At 38.2% G+C, this 27,659-nt stretch overlaps 1 protein-coding gene and 2 long non-coding RNA genes across 3 annotated transcripts in view; 1 reads left to right on the top strand and 2 right to left on the bottom strand.

Annotated features, from left to right (window-relative positions):
- The window catches only part of LOC140940228 (uncharacterized), a 230,704-nt gene that overhangs the window by 53,033 nt on the left and 150,012 nt on the right, over window positions 1-27,659 (bottom strand). The gene's annotated exons all lie outside the window — the stretch shown is intronic.
- LOC140940230 (uncharacterized) lies at window positions 1,628-21,750 on the top strand. The gene is made up of 4 exons (XR_012166313.1): window positions 1,628-1,706; window positions 3,405-3,498; window positions 11,823-11,874; window positions 21,334-21,750. It is a non-coding gene; the product is annotated as an uncharacterized lncRNA (long non-coding RNA).
- On the bottom strand, window positions 2,532-10,860 carry LOC140940245 (uncharacterized). The gene is made up of 3 exons (XR_012166327.1): window positions 10,776-10,860; window positions 8,707-8,776; window positions 2,532-3,874 (listed from the first exon to the last, which is right to left on the bottom strand). It is a non-coding gene; the product is annotated as an uncharacterized lncRNA (long non-coding RNA).

Raw genomic sequence — 27,659 nt, 5'->3', positions numbered from 1 at the left:
CTTTTTCTATGTGTTCATATGAAAGGGCGGGCTGGCTCGGTTCCCTGGTTCCCGAACTCGGTAATTAAGCGGGCTGGAAATTCTGCCATATGAATGCTTCAGCCTTGTTACCGGGATGAAAGAAGGATGAATTCTGGCGGTCCGGATAGAATCGTCTTGCATTGCATGCTGTACTTTCCACGTTATAAGATGGGAACCTCTCGCTCACCAGGGGCGCTTTCCATTCAGCAAAAGTTCCTGTTTGAAATTTCGGAAATTCTACGTGCCCAATGGAACGGTAGTCTGGGGGGCGCGGGGGAGAGAGCCCCCACGGGTTAATTAGGGGGTGGAGACGTGCGACATTTCAGACTTTTGCTTATCTCCGATAATGTACCTTATTTGGCCCCCAAAATTTTGCATAACCATTTGTTTTTCATTTCTCCTTGATATGACAGCCGTCCCAAGAGAAATTGAAAACAATGCACCTAATCAAAAGAATGCCGCGTCTATTCGAGGCGACGCGACTGCAACAATACCCTGGGTACCAGAGGTTTTTTCTCGCGTGCGACGGGGAGCTTCGTTTCGTCGGCCGCAGGCCGACACGTATTCGGCCGAAGGCCGAAGACACGAGCGGCGTTTGACCGAAACCGGAAACCGCGCATGAAAAGCCTCTAGCACCCAGAGTACTGCAACAAGAACTTCGCTTAAAAAGTGAATTTGTGTTCTTTCAGTCTTTATGGAGATTATTCCTACCCACTTACTTTGTCAATTGTAGGTGAACCGTCCTAAAGCAGAATTTCAAGGGACCATATTTAATCTTAGAAAGGGAAATAAAATTTTGTCGTTAGTTGTTTACGTTCTCCATTAAACGCGAAATTAGGCATTTTCACGTCGTAGTCGTGCAAAAACGGGAAAGAAATATACAAAAAAGTGTGATGCACGTGCAAAGTTGTTGTTTTGCTTATCAAACCTATTTTTATGACGTTCTCGTTGCCGTCCGCGTCGTTGGATCTTAAAGTCCCTAATGAGAAAAAACGCAGTACAACTTGGTAATCTACACCATCAACTTAACATTACAATTCTATCTCAACAAAAATAAGAGATACATTGGAACCTTTAAAGTATATAATATTTAAAAACGATTTACAGTAACCGTTATCAGTGATTTAAGAAAAGTAATTTCGAAACAAACACCTCCCTCCTGAAAATTTAATAAACGCCGCGGCGTTTAATCGAATAAATACGGTACCTTAGTGTCTGTGAACCGGGTGTCCGTATTATTAAGCGGGCTCTAAACAAAAACGCCACATTATTCTCTCACTTGCACGGACACATGTTTTATCTATATAAAGACGAAAGCAGATATTTTCACCAGAAAACTTTCCTTAACCGTACCATGTTCATCTTAAAGAAACCCGACGCTCTTTTATCATAGTATCGGACAGTCGGACTTAATAATTACCTTTAAAAAGCACATGTTGGCTACACACCCAGTGCATTTTTCTGCTTTTTTTATGAAAATCCTTCAATTTATGAGCCCGAGAGACTGAGCACGCCACAAAAGATCGCACGCCACCCTAACAGTTCTGGTCTTCCTTTTATAGAAGGTGGCCACGTGACTTATCTTGATCTACGCAAAATGGATGCAGCGGCAGCACTTAGAGAGCACAGCACTGTTGGGAATATAATTTTCTTCGTACTGCGGCGGAAACTCTTTCTCTTGTAAGGTAAGTTATCGTTCACCCAAAGAACGACAGTTTCTAACATGCAATGAATGAGCTGAGAGTAAGATGATGTAATTGATAGTTGGTTGGCATCAAAGAGTGTACAAATAGACAACCATATTGACTCCGGATAAATCTACATCTACAACGCCTTTGTAAAGCTTTTACAGCTAGGTTTGTTCGACAGGAGGATGAATTGATTAACATTAATAGTGGTGTGTATACCTTGAAAACGTCTAAAGCATCCCAAGCAATGTCTCGCGCTTTAGTGATACAGCTATTGCTTAAACTTTATTCAACTCAGGGCCTTTAAGCACGTTTTGGTTCTGTAATTATAATCCATCTGCCGTGCTGTTCTCTTTCCGAGGTGCTCCATTGCGAGAAACTCCCTCGAATGTTCACTTGTAGTGCCTTTTTTTCCTGACATGATAGCTGTAGGGGCTAAAACGATAGTGTACATGCTCGGGGTGCGGTAAAAATAGGGAGTTTACGCAACGACGACGGCGACTGCTACGAAAACGTCACTTAAAAAGTGAATTTGCGCTGCCTCAAACTTAATCGCGCTTATTCCATCTCGTTTAATTCGACAATTGTTGGCAATCTTTTTGGAGTTGAATTCTAAAGGACTGCATCAAAGTTCAGGAAAAGAAAAAGAAAGTTGTCTTTTGTTCCGGTCCTAGAGAAAACGTGAGTGGTAGTCGTGTAAGGATGGCAGAGAAATGTACAAAAACGCGTGATGCACGTGCAAAGTTGTTGTTTTGCTTGTCTTAACCTATTGCTTTTTTGCCATTCTGGTTGCCGTCGCCGTCGTCGTCGTTGCACAAACTCCCGTATAACCAGTGTGAATGCGGCACCACTACCACTACCATGCAAAAGCTATGATCAGTAAACTTTAACCTCAAATAACGATTTTTTTTCTTAACGTAATAAGGTGTTTGCATGAATTCCTTTATTCTTGGTGTATTTTTCTTAAAATTGACTAGGAAGGCATTCTAAGAAGGAGGTAAAGATCTCTCATTTCAGCCTATATTTGCAGCAACGTGTTGCACAGATTGAATGTGACCTCTACCATTCACAGCAAAGTTATATATTTAACTCCTGCTAAAAACTTTATAATTTTCAAATAATTCCCCACTTTCAGGAGTGGGAAATTAGAATTTTTTGAGCAGGGAACCTACTGTAAGTGTAAAATCCCCTCTTTCTGCTGGACCAGAGAATCACCGAGGGAGTGTAGATGTTAAGATGCAGTGAACATGAATGTCACGTCTGAGATGAAATATGCCTCATACATACATATATGGTGGTACTTTGTGTAGACCTGCTAAACAGCAATATTATACCCAGAACTGCATTTATTGTTGTCGTCATTCACGGCACTATTGTAATGGGTACAGTCATACAAAGTATTATTTAATCTTTTAGGCATCTTGTTGAAAGTTAATGAACATTGTGCGCAATGCAGTTAGTTTTTTGTTATTTCAGTTAATTTTATTTTGCCTTTGTTTTTTGGTATGGTAATGTATGCTTAAGAATTCAAGGGAGAAACAAAATTAACTGGAATAAAATATTAACCACAATATACCGTATGTATATTATGTTTTTTTTTGACGCTTTGCATACTACTGACTCTAAAAGCAGTTGATTAAAATGTTGTTTTTTAATGTAAAATTTGGTTTCAGAATGGTCTATTTTTCATTGTAGCTCTTTTCAGCAGAAAAGCTGGTGGATACAAGTACATCTCCTATGAATTAGTCTGGCACCCAAGTTTCAAGGTTATAAGATGACTTGATAACAGGTTGGTTGAGTTACAGTAGTTTATTCCTAATTATGATATTTTTAGTTTCCGTGAAGTGACTCCTACAGTATTAACAAACTCAACTTTGTTTTAAACAAAACACTTATCACTTATCTGCTACTTTTATAAACTTAAAGGTACATGTACAGCAAACATTAATGTTGCCCTTAAAAAGTGAAAGTTGCTTGTGATTCAAGGAAAAAATATATTACATGTAATATAACATAAGAGTAACCTTACAACTTAAAAATTTTTTTACAACAACAGTAACAACCTTAAATATATTATTTTAGCTAAACAGTCTGTAATTGTGTTCTTGTACTAGTCTTGTTCACCATAGCATCAGACGGTTTACTCATCAAAGAGCATCGGCAGCCTATGTGTGAATTAAGAATATTGTTACATTGTTATATCGCTAAAATGTATCCCTAACAGTGTGTGCTTTCATTGGCTACTTTGAGGTCACCTGAAATCTTACAATGAAAATGTTTTCTGCCAAAAGTCTCTGAGCCAGCAACTGTGCAACTGTGTACCGTTTCCCTTGAAAAATGACCGCTCGTAGAGGTTTACTAAGTCATAAATAATTAATGTAAAGATTAAGTTCATTTTTATAGGCTGTAAGACAAATTGAATCTCCATGTTTTTCTCTGCTCCGCCTTGGGAATACTGATATTCTGAATGTACTATGCAATACAATACAATACTTTATTCAAGAGATAGAAAACAAAACAAAATCTCTATCCAAAGGGGAGATCTTGAGATTATCCCTATATAAAAGATTCCCCAAAATAAAAGAGAAAAAAAATTAAAATCTAAAAACTGGAATCTAAAACATTATTTACAGAAAAAGAAATCTAAAAACTAAAAACTAGAATCTAAAACAATTTACATGTCATAATAATTGAAAATATTTGCAATGATAATCATTAATTAATACTCATTTAGATCCTCAATCTGTTGCAAAATAAAGTCAATGATCCTGCATGTACATTGTCTTTAGGCAAGTTATTCCACACATTAACGATTTGTACAAAGAAAGAGCACATTGTATCTGTAGCAATTTAGTGTGGCGACTTTTTCATAGAGTTTGCAATCATGGTTGGCTCTAGTTTGATAACACTTTGTAAGCTTGAAAAAGTCCGAAAGAGGAAGACTATCTATTCCAAAAACTATCTTGTAGCACTGAACTAGAGTTAAGAACTAGATATGTGTACCAAATTTGATAGCTGTAAACTGATGCTTGTTTGACTGTTCCACTACAGCTCTAGTTTTTGAGTCACTTTCTCTTGGGAGGCAGTGCTTTTAAACAAGAACATGCTTACTGCGGCATTCAGTCTCGCTTGCTTGGACATTAGATCGAGAAATGAGAAGGCCATTAATTCTACACGAAACATGATTTACTCGCTAAAAGTATTTTACTTCCTTCTTTATTGATGCTGATACTTTTTACTGTTTTCTGAATTGATTTAGTACGCGTGTTAGCAATGACTAGAAATATGTCTGCGGCTGCAGGCTATAAGCGTGTATAAATACATGAAAATTCAAGGCCTCGATTCCAGAGAAATTACATCATTGCTAGAGATCAAAAAAGTGATTTACATGGCACGTCATTTCAATCATTTCTGAAAATAAACTACATGCTCATCACAAGACCCATTTGCATACAGTGAAAGTTTACAACACCCGACCATCGCAGTTTTGCTAATTAAGATTTGTATTTGTTTTCGTCTACTCAGTAGTGTTCACTTGTTCCAAAGTAATCAACGCTTTCAAGTGATAGAATTCGTGGACCGACGCTTTAGGAAAAGCTCTAAGTTTAATCTTTCCTAAACATGCGTGGTGTCGATCACGCGATGATTCTTAGTCCCAGTTTCCACCGTCTCTGCTAAAAACGCCTGGCACAATGGCCCCCCATTTGTCTACAAAGTATGAGTCTCGCTGCTTACACAAGAGAGACTAAAAGGCAAGTGAATGCAGTTGGATCATTTTCCTGCTCAACTTATGTGATGTGTGTAAATGGTGATACGTGGACTTGGTTCCATTTTCATTGATTGACTGCAAACTGGTTTCAACATAAATTTTTTACCATGTAGTCTCAACTTTATCATTGCACAACCGAGAGAAAAGGTTATGAGAATTAAGAAAAATATGATCGCCAAAGAAGGAACGGTCTCATCACCATTGGTGATGCAGTGATTTATCCATCAAAAACTGCTCGAAATATCGGTGCAGTATGTGACTCCTCACTGTCTATGGAAGAACATGTTAAAGCATCCTGTAAATCTGCCATCTTTCATTTAACTAATATAGCTCAAATATGAAAGCACTTGCTAGCACACACAGCAGAGACCTTGATACATTCCCTTGTGACATCAACAGTTGATTTCTGCAATTCACTTCTCTATGGTGTTCCTAATCAACTGATACAAAAACTCCAAAACGTTCAAAACTCAGTGGCCAGGTTTTTAACTTATACCAACAAGCAGGAACACATTAAACCTGTGCTGCAACAGCCGCACTGGCTACCTGTCGAGTTCAGGATCCAATATAAAATCCTACTGAAGACCTTTAAATGTTTCAGTGACACTGCTCCTGATTATCTTAAATATTTTATTCACCTGTGCACACCAAACCGCAGTCTGAGATGAAAAACTCGAAAAACTACTTAGCACATCAGCAATACCATCTGAAAAGTTATGACAAGTCAAAATTTTCTATATCCTCTGTTGAGAAAAAACTTAAAACACATTTATTTAAAATACATGTACATTGTAGCTTTTTCTATCACTGATTTAATTACTCATGTTTTATTTCTTAATAATAATCTATTATAATCTTATTGTAAGGCACTAATGAACTCACAGAATTAGCACTATGTAAGTGTTACTTATTATTATTATTATTATTATTATTATTATTATTATTATTATTATTATTATTATTACAAAGCGTTATTATCTAGCCACTATATTTTTGGGTCAACAAAGAAAACTTGGAATGATCATGACTGATAAAACTTACATTTACCACCAAAATAGCATGCCATTATTCTTTTCATTACAATTATACCCCAACTTGTTTTGGTGGTTATTTTGACTCTTTTTGGTTACTAGACTGAATGTTGTACCACTGAGCTACAGGAGACTAGTGGGAGCTAAGGCCACCATTAAAGCCAGTTTCATGTGACAATAGTCACAATAGTAAGCAAACAAAAAACATTTTGCAGTTCAGGTGATTCCCTAGTAAAAGAACCTAACATAGACTGTCGATGAAACTTGGTCAGGGGTTTCATTAAGAATTGCAGTAGCAGGAGAATAGTGTAAAGTAACAGGAGAATATTTTGAAAGAGCAAAGCCCCTCGCCGGAAAGAGCTTGAAAATGAGCTGGAAATTTAGCGTTTTAAACCCTGCTGAGATGGCTTTTCCTATTGTCTGATAGTAAATGTTTTTTCTTGTAGCTGCCGAACAAAAAACACTGCATACCTCTACATGATTTTAAAACATTTTTCCTTCGAATCAACAGGCATATTGTTAAATTATGATCAACTTCTAACCCTGTTACACACTCCTAGAGTTGTGACATGTGGCTCTATCTTATTAAATACCAAACATACCAAAGAGTGAAAATAACATTCTTCTCAATACGCTTTAACTTCAATTCAATATTTTTGGGATGTTTTCAGTAGTGAAAGTTCGAGATGTGAGAAACTTTTCCCGCCTCTGTCGGGGACATGTGCTTGCACTTCGATTGTGCTAGATAGAACACATTTAAACAAATTCACTCTCAGTGCAAAAATTTGTGTGTCCGGTTGAACAGACAATTTGTCTAATATCGATGAATATTTCTTCTTTGTTTCCTCTGCAGTTGATATTAAATTCTATAATGTGCCATTTTAAAAGTCGTTGTAAAAATAGAAAAATCTCAAAAATTAAATTTCATTTGCTTCATAGAAACTTGATACTCTGTCATTTATATGCAGTAAACATTGCCAAATTTATTTCCAAAGCAGTTCACAAAGAACATGATTCTTATCGCTAAAAGTTTTCTTGTCGTAACTTTGCCACTATGATTTGTGCATCATGTACTTTATTTTATTTCACGTTTTGTTTCATTGTATTTGTTTGTTTAATATTTTTTCGCGTGCAAAATAAAAAAGCGTTGAGCATACAGTCAGCAATCCACTCTTCAGCAAACCGTCAAATATTTTACATGTCCTCTGTTAGTTTTGTTGGGCTTAAAACTGCTAGCATTTAAATGAGATCTTTAATGACTTGTATTATTGTTATTTCTTTGGGAATGTAAAGCAAGTGGCTAAGCGCTAAAATTACGCATTTCTTGGAGTAATAATATTTCTTTTTACAGTAACATAACGTATCCACGTCTGATTCTTCTGAATAAAAAATAACCATACTTCATTGAAATTTAACCAGAGAATTATGCATACTAGATGGAGAATTCTCTGATCTCCAATGCTTAATGAAACTCCTGCTTGGTACACTGATGTAACAGGCCAAAGAGATGTTTAAAAAGTAACAAAAAGTGGGTGCTCATTTTAACATTTTTTTTTGGCGCGTAAATGGAAATAAAAATGAGATAGCACAAGTTAAACATCCACTATCGAGGTTTTCCGTACCATGTGGAACTTAGCAATAGGCATACTGCTTATGTTAAACACATTCTCAGCACATTTTAGAAAAAAGAACAAGCGAAAATTCCAATAGTGTTTGTTTTCAGTCAACTTCACTTTAGATGCCCTTTTTTCACAGTGGCCATCTTGTTATGCGCAGTAAGAGATGCGCAATGCAAACCAGAAAATCACCTTTTAAAAGAGTAAGACCCAATTTTGCCTGATGATTACCAATCATTGTCTCTTCTCTCTACACAAAAAGTCCTGATGGTAAAGAATGTTAGCATTTGAATGGCAAAAATACACTCTTGTTTGACTTGGTTACTGAATCCTCCCTTCTTCCGCCCCTCACTTCAATAACTGAAACCACTAGTTATTAATCATCATGACTTGTAATTCAATATTTTTACCATGTTTTTGTACATGTACTAGATAACTAATGCATGTAGTGCATTGTAAAATACATGTAAGAAGATAGGATCCTAAAGGCCACGAGGGAAGTGTATGCTGGTGGCCTAAAGGCTATACTTCTCCCAGCAAATTATCTGGTTTTGTGTTACATGTAGCATGATTAGGCTTACCCTTCCAATGACTGCATCATGGTTTCGATTTCCCTCATGGAAAACAACAGGTTCAATGTTCAGCCTTGGACTAAAACAAAACATTTTGGTTTAGTATGTGTACATCTATTAAAAACAGGCAGACCTGGTTTAGACACCATACTCAGTGTCCTCCCTAAATTATAGCTCAGCAGGTAAGAGAACATTCCCGTAAGACGTAAGAAGTTGCTTTGTCGTTTTGTACTTAAGGAGCTGTACTTTTCCATATATTCATTCATTTCTTGTTAGGGTCAGGTCAGATCACAATTTGCATATATTGTTTTAAAAAAATTGTTTATTATGGTAAACCTTCGAACAGTTGCAGGCAGTAAGAAGTGTTGCTTCATGAGGTAAATATTAGCAGTTACCGCCTGATAAGTTTGAGAGACTCTGATGAACTTAACACTTTTGCCACACCAAACTATAAAAACTGTCTTACCAAATTGATTCAGACGCTGCTCTTTTGCCGTACTTAATTCATCAGTTAGGTTCAACACATCAATGGAGTGGCTTCTGAACCAGGCCCCAGATGGGTTTGAAGAAATGACTGCCAGAGGGAGAATTATCCTGATAGATCTTGGGGCATGTTCCCATGGAAAATTTAGAAACTAGTCCTCAGGTACCGACACATTGTAGATCTGCCCTAGTGTTCAATTTTATTGTGACTTGCCAAATTCAAACTTGAGAGCAATTCATTATATTTGGTGTGAAATTAATAGTCATCACATTTAATTCCCAGATTTCTCAGTCAGGTTATTTGAAGCCTAGAGATCATTTACATTCATTAGTGATTGTCGACTCAAGCTTATAGGTCTTCTTCAAAAATACGAGGATACCTTTTGTTTTCCCTCCAAAAGTCTGCATTATTATTGGTCTCAGTTTCTGTTGGGACAATTTATTCATATTAAGAGTCCAAAAAAAAAATTAAAAGCATTTCTTATGCCAAATTTTGGAGAGAAAACAAAGAGTGTTATGAATAGGACTGTGAAAGTGTCTGACATTTTGATAACCTGTTCAGTAGTCATCTTCAAAGTCTTCAGAGTCATCTTTGACGGATTGTGGACCTGGCGCCAGTTGTTCGAAAGGGGGATAGCGCTATCCTCTGGATAAATCACTATCCAGGGGACAGCACAATTGGTTTCCCAAAATTAATACTATCCATCTTTTGTACAACTGGGGCCTTGTCTGTTACAGACATTGCCTCCTTAGTCTGATTAGTACATGTATGTGTAATCAAATGGCAATGAGTGAAATTAGTATTTGCTAATTTCACGAGTATAGCATTTGATTTAGTAATCAAGGATTTTTGACATGCAATAATAATAATAATATTTAATTTTATATTGCACATTTTATCCTGGATTGTATCCATCGAGAACTCCACTCTGAAATGTTTACAGCTTAAATTTAGCTTAAGTGAGGATTTTCCAAATTTTTTGACAAAATACTTGTAAGAATCCTTCTTGGTGTGCTCTTTCGTGTGTTAAGGTTTTCTAAAGTGTCTTTTTGTGCCCTGACATCTTCATTCATGACATTTTAAAACTTTGTCGCCATTTTGGGACTGAGGTGTATGGGAGGTTGCCATGGCAATTTTGTAATTTCACATGTGAAATTATGAATTAATGCTGAAATTTCACGCCAAAATTAAGGAATAATTCATCACCTATGATATTGTGAAGTTGATGGTACAGTACAAAAAATAAACTGAAGTATTGTTCCTGCAAAGTTGGGAGAACTTCACCACTTTTCCAACGTTTTGAGGATAATTTGCTTGTTACTATACTCTGGTTATTGTTCAGCATTAGAGCTGTCTCTTGTGAAAAAAGCCCCTTAAGGTGGTTATTTCACAATATTTAGTGAAGTTTCTGCTAAAGGTTCTGGTAATTTCAGACGAACCTCTACAACAAAGTATTCAGTGGCCTACCCCAATCAAGTGGCCAGTTGGCGCTACCCCAAGGGTGGCCATTTAATGGAGGTTCAGCTGTAGTTTTGAATAAGGCCTATTGATTCTTATTGGGTTGACCAGCTAAGACCTTCAACTATCAACTTACTATATCACATTAAGAGGCTCCATGGGCCCAGTGCAATGACGCACAGGTCTCCGCCTTGTGGTCACATTCAGTCGTGGCTCCTATAAGTACAAGTAAAGAGGCAATGTGAGCTTTTACTGTTATGGTATTGCACAAGTATGCAATATACTGAGCAAGCTTCTCAGTCATACAGTGGAATGCCATTAAAATGGTCACCAATGGGCCAAAACAAATTGACTCTATTAACAAGGTTTTTTTACAGGAAAATGTATGGCCGTTTTGCTGGGCGGCAAAAAAAGTGGCCATAATGAAGAGGTGACTGTAAGGCAGTCTTTGACTGTACTTCTGCATTATATGAGTACCGATGTACATAAAATGAAAGAAAAATGAAAATGCAAAATTCCTCGGAAAATTTCTGACAATTTCCCGATGAAATCCAAGCAACTGAAACCAGTAGCTGCCAGTGGTTGCACAGTTTGCCTGTGAACTCAAGGAGCCTTCCTAAATAAGTAAACTGAGCAACATTTGTAATTTCAGTTTAAGAAGATTTCAATCTTTAATTTGAAAGAGGAATTTAATTCCAAAAAGTGCAATGTATTATGGATTCTTAATTAATGTAATTAATTTTTTTGTAGGTCATTCCCAAATAATACATGTAATAAGACTGATCCTGAGTGATAATAATAATAATAATAATAATAATAATAATAATAATAATAATAATAATAATAATAATAATAATAATAATAATTAATATAAAGCAGTGTCAGTTTATCTAGCATGAAAGTACATCTTACTGAGGGGTATGAGATTATTTCCTTGGGCATATATAAGAAAGTAGTCTAATCATCAAACACAGGCGTTTGGTGCTCACTCTTTCTCTGTAGCTGCACCTACTCTCTAGAATTCCTTGCCAGTAGACATTAAAAACATGCAAACTTTGTTTCTCTTTAAAAGAAATGATGGTGGCCACAAGTATTATTATTACTATTATTATTATTAGTATTAGTATTCAATAGCCAATGGTTTTTTCACTAAGAGTAAAGAGTTACTTACTTCTACACCTAGGTTTTCCAGAGCCTGGTTTCTGTAGAGAACAATACAATAAAGAACTCAGAAGGTACAGTGGACATAACGGTAATCTGTTTTTACATTATGCGTTATATTCACTATATGTTAATCTGTATAATAACACAATCAGTAGATTTGGTTTTTGTGATATCCTGAGTAAGTCAAGGTCTTGATAGTGTTACAGTGAGTCAGCCCTGGCTGATAGCATTAGCTTGACCTTGGTTATACCAGATATCACATAAACCTCATCCAATCATAATAAATATTGTTAAAGTATTACAATGTCATCAGATTTCTACTTTTTGGTGTGTTATAAATAGCTCAGGCTGTATTATTGACAAATGGAAGCATAAGAGTATGGCTGAGAAAATCTTCCATAACCCAGCGGAGCATGGCTGTCATTTCTATAAAAAATTTGATTCTCTTTCATATACAGTAAAACACTGAACCAGATTTAGAATACTTCATGGAAAGTGCTGGCATACAGTATTTCACACAAGTTGTTGACGTATCAGAAATCATACAAGTGAAGGCAGTGAACAAGTGAGATTTCTGATACAAAAACAAGTGCGTATATACCTAACAAAGCACTTTCCATGTGGGGTTGTGTTCACTTTGTACATACTGAGACATTCATCATTTTGGCAGCCTTTTTTTAATCTTTCAAAGATGCTAAAATTTGTTGCTACACACCACAAAATGACAAACAAGAAAAAGCATCCGCTTATTAGTAAAAATATTTGTTAATAATTTTAATGAAGGCAAGGATATGAGGTAATCCAAAAATTACAAGTAATGTTAACTTTTTGGTCTGAATGCTCAATTGTTGCACATCTGCAAAGCACTCACAAAGTGAGGGTGCTGCAAACTGCAAGCGCCTAAGGCAGGAATTTTTGTGTGAAACTCACACACCTCTGTGAGTTCTGATTAGATGTATCATTTTTTTTCGTGTGTGAAAACTATTGTTCGCTCCTCTGATTGGCTAGAACTAATTTGAGTGTGAATATTTACGACATAGCTTTTTGGTGAATATTTCTCAGTATGTATATAATAAAAATTTCTTACAGCTAGGCTACTGAGCATAGTTGTTGTTTGAAACCACAGGAAGTGCTTGTGCAGGACATATGCTAATCAGCATTAACAAGGTTAAAATAATAATAAGAGTTACATGTAACTAAAACTTATCTTACTCTACAACAAGGACAAGGTCTGTGAGAATGAACATGAAAGAATATTAGTAGTATTTAACGGCCACTATTGTTATAATTTTATGCTGTTCATGCTGGTTATGCTGTCATTATGGTATCATTTTACTTACGTGCATCCAATGCTGAATGGCTGTAATGACAATAAAAAAAATCAGATGTTAGAATACTACTTCAGCAAAATAAAAGTCAGATACTCGAGTTTCAGGCACTAAACAATCAAAATACTGTGGCTTTGGTGTTGCAAGAGAAAAAAAAAGAAATTACAACATTATGTACGATGAAGGTTGGCAATAAATAAATAAATACTGAAATATTGAAGAGAAAAATGTAAACTTGGTGGTAATGGAGTGGTCTCAAAGATAGAATTGTATCATTCTCTGCAAGTACTGTACACCTGACTTAGAATGGAAAAATTTGTTTTTTACTGTTATTGTAGTTTTGTGTAGAAGTATCTGTGTAGCTTTAGTAGCTTGCACGTATGTTTTGAACTTTGATCCAAAAGTTGGTGGTGGTCTTATGTCCAATTTAGACAAGAAATTTTTCACCCCAATGATGGCTTCAGATTGTTCTCTCCACCCAGGGTCACTGGAGATGCTTATTTCTCTTTCATAAGATACCATTTTAATGCCTTGAGTTTGTAGTAAGAGTCAAAAATTGTTGTCTATTTTGTTAATATTAATCAAGTCTTATAAAAATGACAAATTTGTTGTCAGAATCAAGTTCTGTGATATTTTATGCCAAGTGTGGAATAGGGAAACTGATCAAGAGATGGTTAGGAGTTGACCATGATACAGTGTTGTTTAGCAGTGTAGGAGAAGCAGTGAAGAGTGCCAAAATGTATTATTGGAGGTAGCTTTGCATGCATCTTTTGTTAACAGTATTAAGAACAAGAGTGTCAAAAATTGGAATATATTGGGCTTCATAATTACCATTGAGAATCTTACAGTAGCGACAAAATGGAAATGTGCCAGATTATCATCCCACCCATTGAACCAAGTAACAGTATTCCTGTTCTTCGTGTATACAGTGTACACAGTGTGACCTTTCAAGCAATTTAATTGCTCCAATGTCCAAATACAAATTCTCCAAACTGATCTGTACATTTCATTACAAAATTAGTTGAGAGTATTTGATAACAAATCAAAGCATTTTCCCTTTGGTGATTATTTTATTAATTTTCATTACTGTAGTGTAGTTTGTGTTCATTAGCAAGCTACTGTACATATGTACAAGTACTGTACCTCAGACAACTATTACAACTCAACAAGCAGCTACAGAATGAAAATACTGATGCAGGTACAAGGTGTGTGATTTTGCCCTATAAGTCCCTAGAGTGGCCAACATCTATTTTCTCCTAACTATATCAATACATCATCACGAGAAAAGGTTATGAGAATAAACATAATCACCGAATGGAGAATACTTTGATCTTTTATCAAATTCTCTAAACTAATTCTGGAAGGAAATGTATAGAGATCAGTTTGGAGAATTTGTGTTTGGATATTGAAGCATAAAGGGTTAAAACTAACTCAAATCATGTATTCACCTTGTGGAGATCTTTCCTATGTTTTTTGGTAAAAAAGACTATCCCATGGCAACTTTCAAAGTGGACAAAAGTTATTGCTACAGCTGAATGCGTGTATACTGTATGCATACATAACATAACATAAAACTTTATTTATACTCGAATTTTAGAGTAGCTAAGAAGCTAATATCTACGAGCTGTTCGAAAGTTCTAACTTGGTCACTTTCCCGGACAGAATCATTTTCAGCTGCACAATTAACAAAATAACTTGCTGTTGCTCATATTTTATAGAACCGTAATGTTCCCATTTTGGGTGAAAAGTTTCAATAATCTGTCTTGGGTGGCCTTTTCGTAGTTCGTTGGGGATTTGATTAAAGTTTTACGTTTAAGGTCTTATAAGAAAGCCCCTCACTGAAAAACGTCGTAAATTTGAACTCTTGACTTTTTTTACCGTTTCTATATTCTCTCCTCAAACTGGAAGAAACGCGAGAAACGGAGAAAGAAACGAGCGAGAGTTTGAAGCACTAACGAGGTCTTCCGATAGACCCTTTCTTGCCTTCATCGAATGAGAACTTCGCCCGCTGTAAACAGTCTAAACAACTGAGTTTTTGATATGTAAAAACTTTCAAACTTTATGCTTTGATTGAATTTACTATAATGTAGCCAATTGCCGCTAACTTGCATATCTCGTCAAATGTTACTCTGTTCGCGGAGTCCTAATAATTTTTCCTGTGTATTATCACACGTGACACGTTATAATTATATTTTATCCACCTGTACAAAACCATCCTATGCGGCATAGTGGACATCTCTACAGGAAATTACTGCTTATTATTTGAATGGTCACCTTTTTCTGTGAGTTTTCCTCCTCTTTTGCAGAGAAGATAAAGTTCGTAAAATAGAGCGAGAATTGGTAACTTCTGTACGCCGTATGTAACAACTTGCAATTTTTGAGAATGTGAAGTCTTTGAAATTCGTTTTGTACTTACGATGTCCAATTGAGCCATTGATCTTGGATCGCGTGAAGTGCAAAGTATGCTATTTGGTAAATTAGAACGTGCTCGCAGGCGACTTGAAAGATGGGAAGGAATTGTTATCGATTGCCCGGTTAGGCTCGATTTCCTCTGTCTCCCGGGTCCGGTCTTTGAGTGCGGGCTCATTTTCCCGAACATCGGCTGGTAATCGAGCCTATCGCCCGGCCTAACACTTGTAAATGCATGTCACGCAACATGTACACGTGTTTCATGACAGAGATCCTAGAGATTCAGTGTCCCCTCCGAGTAAATTTAAGTTTTAACCCAGATGAACGCTAGCAACAAACTTTGTATTCCGCTGGTCAGCTTAACTCTGTTCGAAGCTCACAACCGGCTTTAAGATAACACGCGGCACTTTTGTTTCTTGTCATATTTATCAACAAGCGATGGTGATTTTTTGATTTTCAATGGAGTATTTGTACATGTAGTACATGAATGAAAACAACTGGTGCGTTATATTTATTTATCACCAGTCTTTTTTTCTCGGTCAGGCAAAATTTAAATAACTCGAGAATAGTCTCCACGGGTCACACTGTCAAAGCCTTGGTTGTTTCCCAATGTACCCTTTAGTTGACAGCGTGAAATCTGCCCGACTTCGAAAACAGATTGCGTTAGTTAATGCGTGACGTTATGATGTTATGGAAACTTACTTATAAACTATGTATTACTAAAGCTTTACATGCCTTTTAAAGTGCGCCTTTCTGTTAGATGAAGTACGATTTGTCACTTGATGACAACTTCACTCGGAAGGTTTCACCTCATTTTCACCGGCCGCAAGGAGATGACGGTTTCTTTCAAGAATTGGCCTGTTCGAGGCGTTCATTGATGAGGCGCTCGAGTCATTGTGTGTCTCGGGTCTCTCACTTTTCGTAACTCCTGTCATTTAGGCATTTGTAAATGGAATCACCGTGTGTGGGCAGTTGGAAGTAAGCAAATTTTGGTCCGTTCTCACTAAGAAAAATAAATTAGAAGAACTCCAAATTAATACTCATGTTGGTGACTTTCCTTACATATTATTCGTCTCTTCCGTTTTTTTTTCCTTACTCGAATCACACCCAAAATGACATTGCTTTGCTTTTCAAGCTATTGCTTTAAAGAAGGAGCGTCCACCACTACCTAAAAACCCAGCAAAGGCGTTTATATAAATGGAGATTCAAAATAATAGCCTAGCCTTACCAAATTTGCCGAGTTAGTCCAGTAAGCACTCTTAAAAGATCGCGCCTTAATTTTTTTATTGGGCGGAGGGAAAGGGGTTAGTACGCTCGAAGTAAATTAAGATTTCATAACTCTACGCATGACGTTAACATCGTGGTGGAAAACCAAAGGGATCACCTGTTTCGACAGAGTTCAGGTGGAGGTGTAGTATCAAATTCTCCCTAGCCTTTGTTCGGTTAAGTTAACGTGCATTAAAAAATTATAACGGAATTGTTTGCCAGAACGCTTTAAACTGGCTGAATAACCCTCACAAATGACTAAAATTCAACAAATATAAAAGAAATTTCGCTGTGTGGGTTTTCTGAATGTGTGTAGCACTTTTGAATACTTTCGTCGCATTTCCGCATGCAAACGTTTAGATTTTGCTGATGTATTTAGTGAAACAGTGTAAATTGTCCGCTAGTCGTATTGTGAGCCTGGTCTACCAGTGTGTAAAGTAACCTGGGCGCCATAACAAGCGTTTTTGCGGTTTTTGTTTTTGGAACCGAGTCATCATTTTTTGCGAATTCGCATCTGGAGACAGAGGCAAAGTATCGCATATACGGCAAATGCATATGTCCACTTAAAAGCACTCTTCTATACGTTGGAAACAGTAAACCTCTTGAATGGCGTTGAAAAATGGCTACGTGGGCATCTCCTCAGTCCAATTGAAGGAAAGATGATGCTAATTCTCTCAACTTGCCCAAAGATAATGTCTGTCGCACAACCCATTCAAATTGTTTAGTTTATCGCCAGTTGTTGGCGGTTGCGTTCGACTGAGAGTCTTGCTTTTGGTTGGACGCTCTTTCATTTAAAATCTCATGCTTAAGACTGTGTCACGCGTTAGTAAGGGTTTCGATTTCAAAAGCTGCTCGGATTCGTGATCGAGAAACCGTTAACCGTAACTTAAGGTTATAACGTTTCCGTTTATCCCTTGTACTTCAGTCATAGTGAAGTATTGTTCTGTATGCTACACTTACTTTTTCCGCCTATAACCTCCTTACTTCTCCACTCGTTTAAGATAAAGCACGTATACCACACTCCATTCTGTTTTCTTCGCGTAGACGTAATTCAGAGTACACGTATAGAGTATATTTGGAGTATAGTTGTTAGTTAATCAGGGTAGTTCCCTCTTGTGGTAACGAATTACTTGCCCCAACAGATTCGACGTTTTGATTTAGACTTCTCACTCTAGTCAGTCACATTCACCTTTAATCCCTTTGTCGCGCTGTCAGAAGTATTAAGTTCACTTTGTTGTGATTTTTGTTGGATTGCGATTTTTGTTGGATTGCTCTGACTTTATTGCGTTTTAGGGCGACAATGCAATTGCAAGCGATTACGCGGGAGCTGTGCCGTCCGCGCGGAACCTCTTGATATGATTGCCAACAACGATGTTTCGTTTACGTGATATTAAATAAAATTTCCAATTTTACCTTTCTGCTTATTTTGTTTGTGTTTGCCGCCTGCGCTTTATAAAAAAGGCCCGTTTACTGTATAATTTGGGAGAAGGAGAACTTTAACACCAGAAAGCTCAGAAAAAAATTCCGAGCTCACGGTGAGAATCGAACTTACGACCCTCCGAGTTCTAGGTCGGATGGTCTAACCACTGAGCTTCTAGTGATACGGAAGTGAGGTCCAGTACCACAATACTTTTAAGAAGGCGTTTTGTGTCACACAAAGCTGGGATTTTTACTTTCAGTTTCCGAACGATTACTGATCTGCTGCTTTGGATGTTGCTTCGAATAGCATATTAAAACAATAATAGGCAGATTTTGACAACGGACCGCCTTGACCAATGGCAGAGCGGCAAATCAGGCACCGGAAGTCGCGTTCAGTCCTTTTTGCGCACCCTTGCGTTCTCATTTTGCGTTGTGTTGTTGTCTCCTAAATTCGCCTATAATTGGATTAACAGTGTAGTTTCGAAAGAAACGATTAGTGTGTATGTGAAATTGAAAATTACCCGCCTTAATAAACTTGATTATGCAAAACATTTGTGAGCGGGACTAGAACCCATGACTTTATCAAAATCGTCGGGGTATTAGTTAGAGTAGAGCGGCATTAACATCTATCAGACATATCCGCAATGTGACGTGGGAGAAAAAATACAGTGTTTCGCCTTGATATTTTTTTTGTTTGCAAACCAGAATTTTCATGTCACTGTACCTTAAAACCTGTTTGTTGTGGCTAATACTTCTTTAACGTAAGGCCCACAGAGTTTTAAGATGAATCCATCAAATGGTCCCTTTTGTGTTTTCCTGAACTCAGACAGGTAACGACAAGTAAAAGAAAAATCGGAGGTTCCGAAGAAAGCTTAAAGCCTGAACTTTATATGAATAGTCGGTTTGTTTTCTACCTAGTTAGCTACATGTGCATGGATCTCCTGTTTAAGGAAATCCAACAAGTTACGTTAAATGTGTGTGATAAGTAAGTGCTTGTTAAGTGAACCGTTATGCCAATCTTTTGTAATGTTGACGGGGTTTAATTTCAAGAGTAAGTTACAGGATCAGTTTTTTGCCACACTCTGGTTCTTTAGTTCTGGTTCTTTGCTAACCTTTGATAGTCTAGCTTACCTCCCTTGTCGTTGATGTTGATTCATAAATCCACCTCGTTTGCTTGATTCGCCCTGTTTCCAGTTCACTCAACTGTGGATTATTCATTTTGTCCATGTATTTGACGGCATCCAACTATCTTCATCGTCGTTTAATGCTTCGTATATAAAGAGGTCTTAGAGGCGTAATCGACCGAACCAGTACATCTAACAAAACATATGGTCAATGATTTATTCATCTTTGATTAAGATGTCATGGTCGAGCAGCGGGACATTTCTCTTCTTTATTCAAAATAAAATGTGGCTGGACAGGTTGAGTTTGAGGTTCTTGCTGGCGATGAAACATTTCCGCTCATAAGATCAGTTCCATTTCTACTTCGTTTAGATATCGATGTGACATTTTTTGAAATTCAGTTGGCAATTGCCACTGAATTGTACCTGTCATAGACGCAGATGAAGGTTTTTTAAAGCACTACTGATCCATTTTCCCAGACAAAGAAAAATAAAGGTCTCTGTAGGCATCTGAAAAATATGCACTTTATTGCAAACAAAAAGGTTCAGCTGCTCAAAATAATTCTGCGATTGGACCCCTGTGGTAGTTTTAACTAATACCGCAACCGGTGCTTATATAGCTCTCCCAGTTATAGGCCCATCTACCTGGAAACAAAAAAAATACATCCGATTATAAGCCCTTCCGGATGTAAGCCCCCTCCAAATGTATTGAAATGAATTTGATATATTATGACGGTTTGAAGCTCAAAACACCAGTAAATGCAAAACGTATTTTGATCCTCACTGCCATAACTCTTCTCCGGTTATAAGACCCTGTAAGAATCTTTGCCCCTCCGTTTGTAAGTCAACCCCTTTACGAAGTTGTATGAACCCAGGGCGTAAAAGTGGCAGTTTACGACACTTAAAGGAAAAACCTTAAAAAATAATGGCACTTTGGTTTTCTAGCGAGACCATCAACACCAACTCCGTGTCAGCACAGCTTGGTTTTAGAAAAAGTCTGTCATGTATTCGAATGAATCATGTGATTAAAGGTGGAAACCCACGTGATAAAACTCCTTTAACCCCAGCTTGTTATTCGTTTTCAATTGACTTCGCGCGTTTGAGAATCGTTTAATAGTTAAGGCAGATGGGATTCCTGGGGTAATTTGGCAGCCTTTCAAGTCGCTGTTTTGAATACAGAGAAGACCCAGGAGACAAGGCGTTGTGACCTAAAGGAAGCGCTGATCTTGACATAGAACGTGCTGTGCCTGATGTTCTTATTTCCAATCAACACTTCCCCACAAACATTGGCTTAAGCAAGAGTTAAAACTTTTGCCCACTGGGGATGTAGAAGAGGTCAGCCGAAGTAGTTCTGGTTTGAAGAGGGTTTGGGGGGGTTCCGTTTTGGTCACAGGAACTCTAGCCGAAGTCCACTCGGCCTCGACCCAGGGGCAGTCAGTCGGGTAGCGCATGACAACTTTTATCGCGTCGTTTCTTCCGACCCGATTTATTGCCCGTGGGTTTCCGAGGATAAGGTGTGCGGCGACGGCAAAGAAAAGTGTCTGCCACTGCGCGAAAGATGGAGCTGTTAAAGCTAGGACTGCTGATGGAAGCAATAATAAATTTTGAAAGCACTCCTCGATTTACGGCTTTCTTTCTTTCTGTCTGAAGAAGAGTGGTAATTTACCGGAATGACTTCCCTAGACCGACAACTAGCTGTTTTTTTGTTGTTGTCCTGAACGTTGAGGCATTCACTCTAATCCTCCTGACTACCTACCCCTCCCCTAAGTCACAATTTTGCCTTAAGTGAGAAGTAAGCGTTAACTTAGGGGAGGGCTAGGTGGGCAGTTACCTAGAACCCTTACTTGATCCAATAGTTTTTTATTAAGCCTGATGACTTTTATTAAGTCCCGATTGCTGTAGAGGGATTTGTTTATTTGGCTTTCTTTTCTTGTGCTGTCCTGCGCTACTTTTGTGAGTTTACTAATCTTGTTTTATTTCTCTACAGGTCGCGTGCGTACCTAACCTATTGTGTGGACTAGCAGCACCATGCTACGTCAGCCGCATCCTGCAGCAAGAACCTTCAAACCACTGGGCTAAAAAAAAGCCTTTCATTACAGCGCATAGACGTTATGACTTGACGCTTGAGCTTTGAATGTTAGGCATTTTGTTGGAGAGACGGCACTCCCAAAACACGTGTACAGCCAGTTTGTAGTAGCACGGAGTTACTTCCCATGCCTCATGCCTATTTGGTTGATATGGAGTAAGATGGACTTTTCGGCTCTGGGGCCACTGAACTTTATGGACAACTATGAAGGGAAAACGTTCTATAATGGCACCTTAATCAATTTAAAATGTTATTTTCTGAGTGTCTGGTGAAATGTATAGGAATTGTAAAGCTTTATTAAAGCGACCATTGAAGTGATGGAGGATTTTTTTAACGATTTTTCTTTTCCAACAAAATGTGAATACTTACGTCGAAGGAAAAAAATGGTACGCTTTGCTCTCCTCTTAACCTCGTATAGGTTATGTCTACACCACACCGGATAACTTTTCATGTACTGTTTAAAAACGAGCAGGAGTTTATTACGAGAGTTTTTAAAACCTGATAATACACGACTGTGAGTATTTTGAACGCCTTCAAAATCTCTGATATAGATCAATTCATTCTTGCTGTAATATTTAGATTTGGGGTTATTTTGGTTTAAAAAATTCGACGTAAAGTTTAGCCGTGTCTTTATCAGATATAAAGGTACTCATTAAACATTAATTTCTTTTGTTTTTTTTTGCGAATTATTAATGAGTTTTTGAAGACGACATAAAAAACTATCCGGTATAGGAGGAACAACTGTTCACACTGCGCCGTAGAGTGGCACAGAAAACTATCCGATATGAGATAACCCACTTTATAGATCGGCGCAGCTCCGCTCCGTTACAGACTCCGTCTTTCGTGTGAATAGAAGCACTATCCGATATGATTTCGTGCCTGCACAAGAGCTATCCGGGAAACTGTAGACGTAACCCTAACTTTAACTCTCGCTTTGCAACCCCCACCCCAACCCCTCAGGGAGGGGCCTACAGGATATGTAGTTATGACCATGCAAGTCACCCTCTAGTAACTGAAGACCACCGTTGAACCACCCTCTGGTCATCAGAGGCCTGCCCGGTCCCCACCAGCACAGAAATACCCAGTATTACGAACAATAGTCCCGAGCGCAACACGACGCCATGTGTCTGTCAATCTGAGAGCTCTTACACCTAATTGAGGAGAGGGGCACAGCCACTTGTTTTAGAGGTCCAGTGACCTTGTGGAAAGGTCTCCAAAGCTTCGAAACCAGAGGGGAAAAACCTGGTGACTGGTTGTCCTTGAAAGCAAAGTGGTCTAAAAGGAATCTCTTAAAGGTGAAGGCATGGGCTGACAAACGAGTCGTAAGAGTACAAAAAATACGGCATCAATAATCCACTGTCAGATGGGCTCCTGCCCCTGTCTCATTACTTGACTCTGCGGACCCATTCTAGTTCTACATCTCATGCACATCTAGCTATATAAATGGAGAGAAGTCGTTACGCCACGTTGTCATGGTAGCAAAATTTCCGGATGACAACAATCCATAAAGGTCACTCAAAAAGTGAATTCGCACTGTTTCAAACTACATTTACCTTAATTTCATATAATTTGTCAAAGTTGGCGAAATTTTCTGGGGTCGAATTCGAAAGGACCATGTCTAAGTTATTAAGGGTGCGATTCTTTACTATTAGGATTTTTCATTAACAAAAGAAGCGATGTATCCAAAAAAGCATTATTTTCATTAATTTCCATAGAAACGACCCACAATATCGACGTTATCCTGGAGAAAGAATAGGGACTTCAAGATCCAACGACGCGACGGCAACGAGAACGTCTAAAAAACAATAGGTTGTATTTGCAAAACAACAACTTTGCCCGTGCATCACATTTTTTTGTACATTCCCTTGCCGTTTTTGCACGACTATTACGTGAAAATGCCTAAATTCGCGTTTTATGGAGAACGTAAACAAGCATCAACGAAATTTTACTTCTATTTCTGAACTTGGATATGGTGCCTAGGAATTCAACTTCAGGAGGGTTCGCCTACATTTGACAAAGTAAGTGGGTAGGAATAATTGCGATTAAGACTGAAATAAAGCAAATAGGCCATTTGCACTAAGAGGCCACGTGACATTGTTTTAATGAAAATGAAAGTTATATGATTTTTCCTTCGAAAAACGATTAGTGGGTCATATCTTAAACAAAATAATGAGTGATTTGGTTTTTCAAACCCGCATCATTTCATTAAAATGAGTTAGTTCGTAGCTGGACACGTCACCAAAATGTGATTTTTAAAATTATGAATTACCTCTTTCTGAAAACAAATTTAGGACTTGAAATTCAAGGAAAAGGTTGAAAATATGATGTTGTACCGTTTACAGCACATCTGAGCGTAAATATAAAACGTTTAACAAGATATAAGCAAAAAGTAGTTTTGGCCGCCATGTTGGAGGGCAAGAGTATTCCTTCTAACATGGCCGCCAATACAAATCATACTACTTTGTTGAAAAATCAAAGTGCCATAAATGCATTATGCGTTTCCTCTCAAATTTCTGGTGTAAGATGATTTTTATGTGCTCTATCCGAATTTTTGGCATCAGCATAGACTACGAGTAGTCCCCCATTTTTCCTCAGGGAGAGTAGAACGAGCGAAACGCGAGCGCGCGTGAAAATCACCCCACGCGAGAAAAGGCGACACGCGGCGGGGAGGGAGATTGACAGATTTCCATGGAAGAGCTAATCAGAGTTTTGCGTTGTGAGAGCAACGCATAAGTTCAAAAGCTTAGGCTTCGCGATCGTCTGTAGTCCCTCATTTTTCTCTCTCCCCACCGCGTGGGGTGATTTTCACGGGCCCTCGCGTTTCGCTCGCTCTGCTATCGCTGAGGAAAAATGGGGGACTAGTCATAGTCTAGCATCAGCAAAATTCCAACTCATTGTTTAAAGGAAGCAATGGTCACGTCACCTCTTAGTGCAAGTGGACTATTCACTTTTTAAGCGACGTTCTCGTTGCTGTCGAGTTGTTGGATCTTAAAGTGCCTAATAACACGACTGCTGATAATGTTGCAAATTTGCTGATTTCTTTTTGTATTCTGGACGGTTAGCTCGAGGATACTGCTTTAGATAGGCCAAGTGAAGATGGGTCTTGAAATGAGATACCTTCTGGAAAAGTAAAATATTGCTACACGCGCCGGGGAAGTTGTGTAACAGTTTTGTCACGATTTGTCCTTGTGAACTAGAACATTGTAGGTCCTGTTTGTATTGCGATTTTACCATCCCGATAAAATTGATGAAATCGATCGTTTACCTCATGGCTCGAGTTTAAAAATGGCCGTGGGGGGTACTCCTGATAATTATTGGTGGGGGTGTGCCGCCTGGTTCGTCAAATCTTCACCTGATTTCAGACCAAAAAATGTAATTTTCCACACCCGTTTTCAGACTAAACCTCTAAAATCCATACCCGTTTTCAGAACTGGCCTTTAGGCAGAAATTATTTATCATTACTTAGATTAGAGCGCAAACAAAAAATTCTTCAAATCCATTTTCGAATTCGCATATTTCTCTTTCTTTCTCACTCAGCTGGAGTTGAAACGATAAATACGATCATACACTCCCTCGAAAACCATACCCGATTCTAGACCCACTCCCGTAGTTCCCTCAAAAACCATACCCGATTCTAGACCCACTCCCGTAGTTCCCTCAAAAACCATACTCGATTCCAGACTAAAATGGGCAAAGTGTATACCCGTTTTCAGACCAAAACGGGGCAAAACCCCTACCCGATGGGGTGGCACATACCTATATGGCTTGTATAAGGGAGTACCCCCCTCCCCCCCGGGCGTAACGGTGCGCAGTGCTGTATGGATTACTGAATGTTTCAAGTTACCGCGGGTTGTTTTCTCTCTTTCAGGATCCGTAGTAAAGAAACGCCTCGGATCATGTATCCAAAGTATCAGGTTTTGGATTAGCCTCCCCGCAGACGTCCTTTGGGGTTCGTTTGTCACGCATTCATTTCTCCCCCACGGACGTCTGCTAAACACAGCCGACTTTTACGTTCTGGATTGTTTGAATAAGCCAATAAGCGGTTAGTTATTGTGTCACGATCAGCCAATCACGCGCTGTGATACAAGTGATGTCTTTGTATTCTCAAGTGAATTATTTATTTGCACCGCTATCTTCTACCTGAGACGACTCAAACGTTTTGAAAAAATCACAGAAACGATGCAATAAAGCTGCAGTCAGCTGTATATTTTTTTCGGAAGTTGTGACTATAAAATAATCTGCTTTTCTTTGAAAGACTTCAGACAACAGTCTCCCACACGAGCGCGGAGCGGTTTTCAGCGCGGTCGAAAACAATAATTACTATTAACTCTGTATATATTCGAAGTATTAAGAAAAGAGAACTTGTAAACGTGTATACGGAAGATATTCAAAGCATTCTTCGAAAACAAAGGCCGTTTCCTTTTTTGCGAAATGTAATTCCACCAAGGTCATGGGTCGCGGATCAAGGACCAGTACGCAAAATTTGGTTATATTTTTTCAAGAGTCGGTAAAACAAAAAATTCGAAGTCTACAGCAATGTGCTTCCAACGGCAGAAAAAGGTTTATCTGAAAACTTGTTCTGCAAAAAGGCACGTCCTCCCGTTGCGTTTTATTTATTCACAAGCTTAGAAAACATGACCACGGCTGCCGCCGAAGTCCAAACTTCAAGCTAGAACGACAAATTAACCTACCTGTCAACAAACTTTAATCTCGCTCCTTCAAAGAAAGAAAGAAGGCTTATAATCAATAAATCATTGACCCTTTTATTGTTCATTGTATTTTATTTCTCGACGAAATATTTAATCATGCTCGGGAAAGTCGCCGACCAAGGACCACATACAAGTCACTCGCTAACATTTCCTCCACCGATCGATCTTCAACCAAGCTTCTGGGCTTCCGTAAACAACAGAGAAAGTCCCTCTCTCGACAACCCTCATATTCTCTTTGCTAATATCACTGAGCGTTACAGCAGGAATACCAATATTTTCCAGCTTTGTAGATTGATCTTTCAAGATTTACTAGGGAAGAAACAACAACAACAATAATGTCCAGTAGTTCCACGCACTGTGTCGCAAACAAGCAGCAAAGCTTGATAGATAAGGCATTTGCCAAATCCCGTCGGCAAATTTATGAACTCATCGGTCTTCGCTATAAAATTCGCAGGATAGCTTCCCTCTGATACTTGTTTAACTCTGTATTAATTACAAATTTCTCGCACACTCGCCGATCAAAAGCCTCACTGATCGCGCGAATCTTAAGCAGCAGCTCGGGTTACGTTTTACAAAAATCGGTAAACGGCCTGTGATTGGTGAACGTAAATGTCGGCTGTGTTTAGCAGACGTCCGTGGGGGAGAAATGAATGCGTAGCAAACGAACCCCAAAGGACGTCTGCGGGGAGGCTAGTTTTGGATATGATCCAGAAAATCCACCTCAGCTGTGAATCATTTGGATCAATAATTCATTTTTGAAAAGAAGAGGAAATGTTCGAGTGGTGTTGTGTTCACCTACTCCATAAAGCGGGCGCGTGAAATTAGTAAGTTTCATATCTGATGTCCTAAAACGACTGCTAAAAAATATACAAATATGTGTGATGCACAGGCAAAGTTGTTGTTTTGCTTGTTTTTTCTTTTTTGACGTTCTCGTTGCCGTCGCCGTCGTCGTTGCTTGAGCTCCCGAAATTTTGCTACCATGGTAACGTGACGTCACACTTCGCAACTCTATTGCAGGATCTTTAAAGGGACATGTCGCAAGTTTCAAAAAAATTAATGAAATAAAATAACAAATAAATATATAAGCAAAACATAAAGTTAAAAGTTTACGATCAGCGAATCAGACAGATTAAAGTTAAAAAAAAACAAAAACACTTCGAGTACAAATTTGAAAATAATCTGTGTTGTTAGCTGGAAGTGCAAAGGATCGATAATCTTAATGAACAGAAGTAATCCAAAGTAAAATGGATTTTTCATTCGCCTTCTGAAAAGACTGAGACCTAAGCCCATGAAAAATTATGCGAATGATCCTAAACCAATAGTATGGCTCGAAAAAAACCTTGAATTTCACATTTTCAGTTGCCAGCTAAGGGCGACTTCTTGCTTGTCTAAGTTGTCGATTTTGTTAGAGGATGATGATTGGGCAAGTCAAGAGCAATAATGGGACCCATTATGGCTCTTGGCAAGTGAGCTTTAAAAGTTAAAAAATAATAATAATAAACCAGCCCTTTGCTGTAG

This window comes from Porites lutea, chromosome 6 (assembly GCF_958299795.1).
Source record: "Porites lutea chromosome 6, jaPorLute2.1, whole genome shotgun sequence".
In the NCBI taxonomy this organism is placed as follows: Eukaryota; Metazoa; Cnidaria; class Anthozoa; order Scleractinia; family Poritidae; genus Porites; species Porites lutea.
This window is presented reverse-complemented; position numbering and strand designations above follow the sequence as displayed.